This window comes from Canis aureus, chromosome 7, assembly GCF_053574225.1.
Source record: "Canis aureus isolate CA01 chromosome 7, VMU_Caureus_v.1.0, whole genome shotgun sequence".
NCBI lineage: Eukaryota > Metazoa > Chordata > Mammalia > Carnivora > Canidae > Canis > Canis aureus.
The window spans coordinates 69,341,786-69,353,343 of NC_135617.1; the positions used below are offsets into that span (position 1 = coordinate 69,341,786).

General features: G+C 43.4%; 1 pseudogene; it reads left to right on the forward strand.

Moving 5' to 3' along the window:
* The first annotated feature begins 425 nt into the window (after window positions 1-425).
* Window positions 426-1,292, forward strand: LOC144316905 (rRNA-processing protein FCF1 homolog pseudogene; annotated as a pseudogene).
* The last annotated feature ends 10,266 nt before the right edge of the window (window positions 1,293-11,558 follow it).

Here is an 11,558-nt window from a genome sequence, read left to right on the forward strand (position 1 = left end):
CTGGGATCAAGTCCTGCATAGGGCTCCTTGTGGGGGCCCTGCTTCTCCCTCTGCCTATGTCTCTGCCTCTCTCTCTCTGTCTCTCATGAATAAATAAATAAAATCTTAAAAAAAAAAAAAGGCTACCCTTTCTCCTTGAATTGCCTTTGTACATTTGCAAAAATCAATTGGCCGCATTTATGTGGGTCTACTTCTGCGCTTTCTATTCTGTTCCATTTCCCTTGTTGTTTATCCCTTGCTTACTACCTTACCTTTATTATTGCAGCTTTATTAGGTCTTAAAATTGGGTGGTGTGATTCATCTGACTTTCTTTTATCAAAATTGTTTTGGCTATTCTAGTTTCATTGTCTTTCCATATGAATTTTAGAATCAGCTTGCATGTATCTGCCAAAAAATCTTTCCAGGATTATGATAGGAGAGAATTGACATTAAACTGCCTTGAGTGAAGAAATAAGAGTGCGGCGTGAACATGGGGAAGCAAAAGAAAGCAAGAAAGTATGCGACCATGAAGCGAATGCTTAGTCTCCGAGATCAGAGGCTTAAAGAAAAGGATAGATTAAAACCTAAAAAGAAAGAAAAGAAAGATCCCAGTGCACTCAAGGAAAGAGAAGTCCCCCAACATCCTTCCTGCTTATTCTTCCAATATAACACACAGCTGGGCCCACCTTACCACATCCTGGTTGATACCAACTTTATCAACTTTTCCATTAAAGCCAAACTTGACTTAGTACAGTCAATGATGGACTGTCTGTATGCCAAGTGTATCCCTTGTATAACTGACTGTGTAATGGCTGAAATTGAGAAACTGGGACAAAAGTATCGAGTGGCTCTAAGGATTGCCAAGGATCCAAGATTTGAACGACTGCCATGCACACACAAAGGAACCTATGCAGATGACTGCTTAGTACAGAGAGTAACTCAGCACAAGTGTTACATTGTGGCCACAGTTGACCGGGACCTTAAACAAAGGATCCGGAAGATCCCTGGAGTTCCCATCATGTACATTTCTAACCATAGGTACAACATTGAGCGGATGCCAGATGATTATGGAGCCCCTCGGTTCTAATTCTTAAAAGATCGTTTTTCTGTCTTCTTATACCAACTTTTTCTGTTGCCAGTTCATATTAGCAATATGCTATAGTATGAATTATTCTTCTTACCCATTTGCTCAGTTATGAGCTGAGTATGGTTAAATATATTCATTTTTTTATGTTTTGAAATCAGTATTTTGTATCATTTTAAGTATTGTTGCATCTTTCTATAAATCAGATGATTGTATAAAAAAAAATAAACTGCCTTGAGTCTTCCAATTCATGAACATGGTATGTCACTCCATTTATTTAGGTCTTCTTTGCTTTCTTTCATCTGTGTTTGTAGTTTTCAGCCTACAGATGCTGCTTATGTTTTGCTATATTAACACGTGAGTATTTTGTTTTAGGGAACTATTATAAATGATATTTTTTTTCTAAAATTTTGGTCTCCAAGTGTTCATTGCTAGTATATGGAAAAATAATTGATTTTTGTAAATTGATCTTATATTCTGCAAACTTGTTCAACTCATTTGTTAGTTCTAGGAGTTTTGGGGTAGATTCCATATTTTCTGCAAAGACAATCCTGTTGAGGAGGGAAGTGAGGACCATTTTATTTCCTCCTTTCCAACCTCTTATCTCTTTTGCTTGCTTCACTGCATGGGCTAGGACTTCCAGCATGATGTTGAATAAGAGTGATGGGAGTAGACACCCTTGCCTTGCTCTTGATTTTGAAAAAAGCATTCTGTTCTTCATTATTAGGTATGATGTTAATTATAAGTTTTTTGTAGATGTCCCTTATCAGATTAAGAAAATTCCTTTCTATTCCTAATTTGCCAAGAGCTTTTTACTATAGATTGATGAAGTTGGTCAAATGATTTTTTTCTGTTTCAATTAATATGATCATGTGATTTTTCTTCTTTAGTCTATTAATATGGTGGACTATATTCATTGATTTTTCAAATACTGAACCAGCCTTGCATTCCTGGGATACCTCACTTAGTTATGGTACATTATTCAATTGATTTATTGCTGATTCTATTTGCAAATATTTTTCTGAGGATTTTTAAAAATCTGTGTTCATGAGGGATATTGGTCTGTAGTTTCCTTTTCCTTTACTATCTATAGTAAAGGTAATGCTGGCTTCATGAAATAGGTTGGGAAGTGTTCCCTGTTCTATATTCTGGAAGAGATAGGTATGTCTTCTTTAAATGCTTGGTTAAATTTGCTAATGGAGCTATCTGGGCTGGGAGATTTACTTTTTTGGAAGATTTTAAATTACAAATTCAATTTTTTAAATAGATACTCTTTGGATAATCTGTTCCTTCTTCTCCTTTTTCCTCCCCCTCTTCCTTCTCTTCTTCCTCTGATCTGTTTCTTCTTGAGTGAGTTTTGCTAGTTGTGTCTTTTGAGAAGTCAGTCATTTCATCTGCCCTGTTGAATGTAATAATGTGTGTAGAGTTGGTAATAGTATTATCTCATTATCCTTCTTTTTTTTTTCATTATCCTTCTAATGTCAGAGTCTGTAGTGACATTTATCTTTCATTACTGATATTGATAATTTGTGCCCTCTCCTTTGTTCCTTGTCAGTTTGGCTAGTTATTTAAAATTCTATTGATGTTTTCAAATAATCAACTTTTTGTTTTACTGATTTTTTCCATTGCTTTTTCTATTTTTAGTTTCATGGCTTTCTGTTCTTAATTCCTTCCTTCTGCTTGCTTTGGGTATATTTTGCCCTCTGCTGCCCTCACCCCCAGTCTTGTAGTTTCTCAAGATGGAACTGGATTGATGTTTTGAGACCCTTCTAATGTAAACAGTTTTAAAGCTATGACTTTCCCTCTATGCCCTGCTTTAGCCACATGTCACAAATTTTGACTTGTAATTTAATTTTTGTTCAGTTCGAATGTTCTTGAGACATTCTCTTTGACTTGTAGATTATTTATAAGTGTGTTGTTTTATTTCCAGTGTTTGGAAATTTACCAGTTGTCTTTTTGTTATTGACTTTAATTTAATTTCATTATGGCTGGAGAATAAATATACTTTGTATAACTTCAACTTTTAAAATTTGTTAACATTTGTTTTGTGACCCAGGGTATGGTCTATACTGGTGAATGTTCTATGTGCACTTGAAAAGAATGCATATTTGGTTGTTGATGGTTGGGTCCTAAAAATGTTAATTAGATCCAGTTTGTTGATGGTGTTGTTCAGTTCTACATCCTTATTAATCTGTATACGTTTTCTATCAAATGCTCTGAGAATTGTTGAAATCTCCACCCAAATTTTTCTATTTTTTTGTTCCATTCTGTTAGTTTTTGCTTCATGTATTTTTTTAAATATATTTTATTTATTTATTCATGAGAGACACACAGAGAGAGAGGCAGAGACATAGACAGAGGGAGAAGCAGGCTCCATGCAGGGAGCCCAATGTGGGACTCGATCCTGGGACTCCAGGATCACGCTCTGGGCCAAAGGCAGGTGCTAAACCACTGAGCCACCCAGGGATCTCCCTGCTTCGTGTATTTTAAAGCTTTGTTGTTAGGTGCATACACATTTAGGAGTGTTATGTCTTCTTGATGAATTGACCATTTTATCAGTATAAAATGCCTCTCTTTATTGCTGATAATTTTCCTTACTCTGAAATCCATCTTGCCTGTTATTAAAATAACCACTGTAGTTTTCTTTTGCTTACTGTTTACAAGGTATATCTTTTTCCACCTTTTTACTATTAAATATCTATTATAAAGTGGGTTTTTTAGAGACAACATATTGTTGACTCTTGCTAGTTTTTTATTCATTCTGATAATCTCTGATTTTTAATTGATATATTTAGATCGTATGCATTTAATGTAATTATTGATATAATTGGATTAGAACTTCCTTTTTAAAAGAAGATTTATTTATTTATTTATTTATTTTAGAGAGAAGAGAGAGAGTGTGAGCACAATGGGGAGGGGCAAAGGGAGAGGGAGAGAAAATCTTAAGCAGACTACTTGCTGAGTGCAGAGCCCAACAAGGAGCTTGGTCCAATGGCCCTGAGATCACAACCTGAGTTGAAACCAAGAGTCAGCCATTCAACCAACTGCACCACCCCTAGAACTTCCATTTTATAATTTGCTTTCCATTTGTTCCCTATGTTATTAGTTCCTCTATTTCCCCTTTTATGCTTTCAGTGGATCATTTGACTATTTTTCTGTATTCTATTTTATTTATTGAGGATTTGTTATGTTTATTTTTTTACTGTTATCTCCTGGTATACTTTTTTCCCCCTTTTACCTTAGTTAATTTTTTTTTTTTTAATTTTTTTTTTTTATTTATTTATGATAGTCACAGAGAGACAGAGAGAGAGAGGCAGAGACATAGGCAGAGGGAGAAGCAGGCTCCATGCACCGGGAGCCTGATGTGGGATTCGATCCCGGGTCTCCAGGATCGCGCCCTGGGCCAAAGGCAGGCGCCAAACCGCTGCGCCACCCAGGGATCCCCCCCCTTTTACCTTAGGAAGACTGAGTAGATTCTAAATTATTTTCCCAAGTTTTCACAAACTCCTTGAGATAATTCAAGCTAAATCTAATAAATAATCTGTCAAGAGTCTCATTTTTTTAGACTTTTGAGAGAAACAGAAGTTACCACTTGAAAACACATTGTAATATTTTACTATGTGCATGCCTTCAAGGAACTGGATCCACCTGAGTTTCTCTGAACTAGGAAGAAGGTGCTCTGCTTAAAACTTCTTCTTCAGACTCTGGCATCCCATCTCATAGATGTTGGCTTCAGTAGATCCTGAAGATTTTTCTTTAGGGACCTATGCCCTTGGAATTAATGACATCTAATATCTGCTCTATACTTGGATTTCTTGGGCCCTATAAAAATCTTTTAATTCATTTCCATTCTTCCAGAATCAAAATAAATTGACTGTATTTTCTCAGGTCCAATGATGATAAATCTTTTTCCCTCAAAGATACGAAGTTACAGGTTTTTCATTTTTATAGAACTATAGTAGAAACTAGTATATTCAGCATTTTCTCAACAGAAACACCATGAGGCAGCACTTCTTCAATCTATCACACTATAAGGTGATTGAATCAGAGCCAGAAGAGCTTTTAGAGTTCATTTAGTGTAGCCCCTCATTTCATAGAGGAGGAAACTGCAACAGAGAGAAGTAAAATGATTTGCTCAAATCCAACAACAAGGTAAGAATGAGACCAGGACCTGACTCTTGTGTCCTTGGCATTCAGTCATATGTACTTTCCAGATTCTATGCTAATGTTTATGTGCTCCTAAAATATTTTATGGTGGTAACTCTGAAACATCATATGGTCTCATATGATGTGCTGAATTCAATCTTAGTGCTGCTTATATTGTTATATCCTTGCAAATAGTGATGTCAAGTAGATATATATTATATATGATAATTTGACTAATCAGACTATTTGGTTAAACAGAACATTTCATTTTCCAGGCATTTCTGGCACACAATGGGCACTCAATATAATATATATTATATTGATTTTATTTATTTATTCATGAGAGACACAGAGAGAGAGAGGCAGAGGCATAGACAGAGGGAGAAGTAGGCTCCATGCAGGGAGCCTCATATGGGACTCGATCCTGGGACTCCAGGATCACACCCTGGGCCAAAGGCAGGCGCTAAACTGCTGAGCCACCCAGGGATCCCCCACTCAATATAATATTAACTAATTTAAGTTGTTGCCATTAATAACATTTTCTTCTTTAACAGAATTTCCTGTACTTAGATTTTTTTCTCAAAAAGAAAATTTTATTTTAATTATTATTTTTAAAAATGGAAATATGATTTATATGTAATATTAGTATCAGGTGTACAACATATTGATTCAATATTTGTATATATTGGGAAGTGATCACCACAATAAATCTAGTTAACATCCGTCACCATGCATAGTCACCATGCATACTCACGAATTTTTTCTTGTTTTTTTTTTTTTTAAAGATTGTATTTATTTATTCATGACAGACAGAGAGAGAAAGAGAGAGAGGCAGAGACACAGGAAGAGGGAGAAGCAGGCTCCATTCAGGGAGCCTGACGTGGGACTTGATCCCTGGACTCCAGGATCACACGCTGGGCTGAAGGCAGGCACTAAACCAGTGCCTGAGCCACCCAGGGATCCCTACAAATTTTTTCTTGTGATGAGAATTTTTAAAATGTACTCTCTAGTAACCTTCAAATATACAATCCAGTATTATTAACTATAGTCACTATGCTGTACATTACATATATATATTTTTAGACTTTATTTATTTACTCATGAGAGACACAGAGAGACCGGCAGAAATGTAGGCAGAGGGAGAAGCAGGCTCCCTGTAAGGAGTCCACTGTGGGACTTGATCCCAGGACCCCAGGATAATGACCCAAGCCAAAGGCAGACCTCAACCACGGAGCCACCCAGGCATACCACATATATATATTTTTAAAGTGGTGGATCTAGCAATTACATACATATACTTAACATTTTGACTACTCAGCAAATTTTGTTTGAACAAGGTCATCTGGCCACAGTGTGGGGTTACAGGGAGATCAGTGAAGATTAGGATTGCCAGATTTAGCAAATAAAAATACAAGATGATCCTTGAAATACTATGAGAATTTCATAGAATGTTAACTAAAAAAGAACATTTAAAAATACATTTGAATTTCAAATAAGCAATGAAAAATTGTTCATTGTAAGTATGTCCCATGCAATATTGGGAAATATTTATACTTTAAAAATATTTTTTAAAAAATATGAAATTCAAATTTTATTGGGCATCCTGCATTTTTATCTGGTAACCTTGGTTAGGATGTTATTTTTAGTGAAGGTGCTCAGGATGAAGGGTGGTAGTGATGAAACACATGCAAGTAGACTGATCCATAAAGATTTAGGAGGTGAAATCTAGAGGATGTGGTAATGAATGGGACCTGATTGAGAGAGAGAATGGAGTCACGATGGCTCCAGGGCAGCATGTGATCTGTGCATCATTGGATGGAGACTAGCACCCTCGCTAAGATGGGGAACCTAGAAGGAGTGGGTTGAGATACAGTGGGCAGTTTGGGATGTACTGATTTTTTGTACCTTTGAGACATGATAGTGGGGGCAAAAGGCAGGTGCTTGGCTATCTCTGGGTGTGTGCCTGAGAGAGCAGTCTGGGCTGGACACACACAGGTGCAGATGTTTGCGGGGTCCTCCAGACAGCACAGTGTGAGGATAGGAGGACCAGGACCTCTCCTCTAGGAGCAGGACCTGGCAGAGGAGGCTGAGAAGAGGTATCTGAAGGAGGGAAGCCAGCAGAGAGTGTGTCTCAAGGTGTAGGGAGTGAGCAGTGGTGCCAAACCCACCTGAGAGGTGGAGCAAGATGAGTCCTTAGAAGCCAGAGGGAAATGGGGTTGAAGAATGTTTCATTTTTCCTTTGGACAGGAAACTCGGCTGTATTTAAACATAAATGATGGGAGAGAGAGAATAAGTGAACGTAGGGGAGCGACTGGCAGCTGGATTGTGGAGAGTCTCCAGAAAAGGGGAGAAATTATACTGCATGGGTGGCTGGTGGCACGTGTGCCCTTGGCCGGGAGGAAGGACCCCTTCTCCATTACGTAACCACAAAAACTGGCTTCATTTGTGTTCCATGAAAGCAGAGCCCGAGACAAGACTTGGTACAAGTTAAACTCCAAGTTTAGCTTGGAGACTAGTTTGTCTGTGAGGCGATCCCAGGAAATAAATAAGAATGAGGGAGTGGAAGGAGTGAGAGCTAAGGTGGGACAGGATTATTGAGCTGGTCACTGGCTGTGGGCAATGGGAGGTAGCTCCTTCGGGAACCCCAGAGGAACACGTAGAATGTATCTCAGTACTGTCTCTCGCAGGGACAGTTATCCCTCTACCCCCATCTCCCATGAACAAGGTTGCCTCTGGGGTATTGACCTCCACCCCTTCGGACGCTATGTCTGCGGGCTGCCTGAGTCCCACCCCTGCCCCCTGGCCCAGAGAGCGGATGGGCTCCAGTGGGATGCTTCAGTGTGGAGCTGGCTGCAGCTAGAATCCCAGGAGGGCCGGTGGGCGATGGAGCAGGGTGCTCAAACCATCATTACAGGGATGGAGGGGGTCAGTCAACAGGCAGGGAGGTGAGGGGATCACTGGGGGTTGCCCCAGGGGGAAGGAAGGAGATGCTGTGTTGAGGGGGTCTGGGGGTGATGGAAAAGCCAAGGGGTAAGGGGCAGGAGGCCTGGAAGGATGAAGCTGTTCATTGAAGGAGAGAGAGAGAAGCCAGAGTAGGTGGATGGGAGTGGGAGGTGGGCTTCAGGGCAAAGCGAGGGTGGGGGGACTTGGGCGGGGTTTCCGCTACAGCCTATCCGACCCCTGACCCACCCCCATGTTCCTCCTTGACCTCATCCATCTTCCATCCTCCCCCTCACTCGTGCTGCCCTGGCCACACTGCTGGGACTCACCCTTTGCCCTCCCTGGCCTTCTATTTGGAACCCCCCCTACGCCCCTCACTTGCTTCAGGAGAGTCTCCTTGCTAGAGAGGCCTTCCTGGGCACCGCTATGGGGCAGCACCCCCATCCCTCTCTGACCTGCCATGGACTGTCTTCTCTGCATGCTTCCAGGGGATGTTGTCATGGGTGTTCATTCACTGTGCATCATTCATGCTTGTCACCCCTCCTGCCCATCTCCCTCCCTGAGGCTGGGGTTTGGGTCTGGTTGGATGTTGGCTGCAGGGCAGGTGCCTGCTCAGCGCCTGGCACAGAGAGTGCTCAGGGCATGTTGCTGAAGGAAGGAACAGGAGGACTGAGGCCCAGAGAGGAGGAGTGGCTTTTGGTGCCCCGGGGGTTAGCCCTCCCTCGCGCCACACCCCCCACCGCTGCACCCAGAGGCTTTGTGCTGGATGCCAAGGACACGGGGAGGAGACAAGTGGATCATTAAGGCCACCATGCGGAGAGGCCCTCCGGGCTGTGGGCACAGGGGGAGGCTTTCTGGAGGAGGTGGCACTTGAGTTCTGAAGGTGTCAGGAGTTAGCTGGATGCAGAACTGGAGACAGAGCGCTCAGCAGCAGAAACAGCGTGTGCAGAGACACAGGCACGAAGGGCCCCTTCTGGGCATCAAAAGAGATGCTGCGAGTACGGGTGGAGGGAGGCTTGCGGGAGCCGGGAGCGCATGGCTTGGGATGATTTCTCGATACAGAGTCAGGGGCTGGACCAGGAAATGCTTTGTGCCTTAGGCCACAGGGGCTTGGAATTTATAGCTTAAGCTGCTGGGAGCCCCTGAGATGCTATAAGCAGGTGAGGGACATGATCCGATTTGTAATTTAGAAAGATCTTGGTGGCTGCTGCGCAGAAGGGGAAGAGGCCTGAAGCCAGGAGACTGGTTAGGGACAATTACAGCCAGTGCTCCAGGCCAGGACGGGAATCTGAACCCAGGAGGTGGCGGTGGGGAGGGGTGCTTGCGAGGCTGTGCCAGGGCGGGGGAGGGGAGGTGTTCAGGTGGCCACGACTGAGGGCAGCACCTGCTGGAACCAGGGGAAGGACGTCTGTGCACTGGGTCCGTGGTGGCAAGAACAGAAACCCCAGTGCAGGCAGCCTGGATGAAGGGCAGGGCTGGCTCCATTATTTATAGGACCTGATGGGGTCCCTTGTTGGAAAATCAGTAATTTCAAGGCAGCAACAGCAGGACATTAGGCTGGGTGTGGGGCCTGGGACACTGCCCAGGTCACAGGGCTGTGAAGCCAGCCTGGGAAGGGTAAGCTTTGGCTCACAGAATCAGGGCAGGAGACTCAAAGTCTAGGAGAGTCAGGGATGCCACCTGGCCTTCAGACAGCTGGTATCAAGACACTGAAGTGCTCAACACTTCAACCACCAACACTACAGTTTTACCAGGGGATAGGTGTGGATCTTCACAGCACGATTGGGGAGGGCATGTCTAGTTATAGAACTGGCCCTTAGATAGTCCCCAAGGGGAGTTGCGGTGCACAGAGCCTCACCTCCAGGTGCTCTTCGGCGACAGGACATCCTGCTCTGCTCCCTGTTCACACTTTATTCCCTCTGTAACGGACTTACATTTGGCCCTTTGAGCCAAGATAGTGTGTGTGGGGTGATGGCACTGCTAGAGATGAGGGGGTGTGCCCCCCACCAGACCACACAGATGCCAGCCATCCCCCTAGATAAGCCAGAGGCTCTGAGGCTCCAGATCCTTCCAAGTCTGCACATTTACCCTCCACCCCATATAGGTTCCTCTGTGTCAGCTTTTTAGCTCCTGTCTTCTGTTGAAGGAGCTCATTCTTCACCATCCAAGTGTCAGAAAAGCCAATTCAAAGGGGCTCATTTTTTTTTTACTATTTTTATTTATTTAACACCGATATTTCCAGGTGTATTTGCAGGCATGTATAGCTAAGGGTTTGCTTTTCTCTGCATAGCAACCCTATGAGATGGGTCTTCTCCTTCTCTTTCTTCTGAATTTGACAAAGGAGGCCAAAGTAGCTTGCTTAACAAGATATCAGGAGGTTGAGCAGATCCAGGGTAGTACAGTGGCTCAGCACATTATCTTGGCCCTCATTTCTGCTCATTGTTCCATTCAGCTACTCTCTGTGTGTCAGCTATGTTTCCCCTCACGGTCACAAAGTGGCTGCCACATCACATGCTCACAACTCTCTATCCAAAAGCAGAAAAGCAGAGTTCCTCTTCTAGCACAGGGCTTTCTTTTCATCAGGGAGCCAAACCTTTCCCAGAATCCCTCCACAAACTTCTTTTCATGACTTATTGGCCTAAACTGGGTCACATGCTCACCTTTTAATCGAAGGGAAGCAATGGGCTAGCTGTGATTGGTTTTGGCTTCAGGAGAAGAGGGTTCCTTCCCTGAGCCCCCTCAGCAGAAGGTGGGTGCCCCATAGCTGTTGGGTGGGTGTAACTGTTTGGCTTCTCAAAGGGTCAAACCTTTTTGCTTCCCCACATTTCTAAAACTATCAGGGGAACTCAAACAAGTGTTCAGGAGTCAAAAATAGCTTCTTCACAGGCATGAGGGACTGGCCTTTCTGGAGGAAATCAAGCCAGAGTGGTTTGGCTGCAGCAGTGTGCTTTTCAGTTAGGAAGGAGCAGGGCAAATGGTTGGGAAGTTAGTCAGTGGGGAGATTGGGGTGGGCTCTGAGTGGGGGAGTGCAAGGAGCCAGGGGCCTTGTTTTGGGCCATGGAGAGCCAGTGAGTGATTCGGAGTCAGGGAGAGGTGTGGTGTGGTGGGCTTGAGCTCACTCTGATTTGCCTCCAGGGTGCACTGGGAGAGGGAGACTGGCCAGCGTGGTTGTCCCCAGTCTGGGTGATGGTAGGAGTGGAGGGGAGGGAGTACCTCCTCAGTCTCCCCCTCCTCCTGGTCTCTAGTTCTTCTCTCATCCTCCTCCCCACCAGGAGAAAGCGGTGCCTGGCTTTTGGCCCTGCCTCCCGTTCCTACTCTCTCCCCTTCCCCATACCCTGCACACTTGGGGAAAGAGCAGCTTTCTCTCCAATCCAGGACTCCCACCCGCTCCTCCGTCCCTCACAATGGC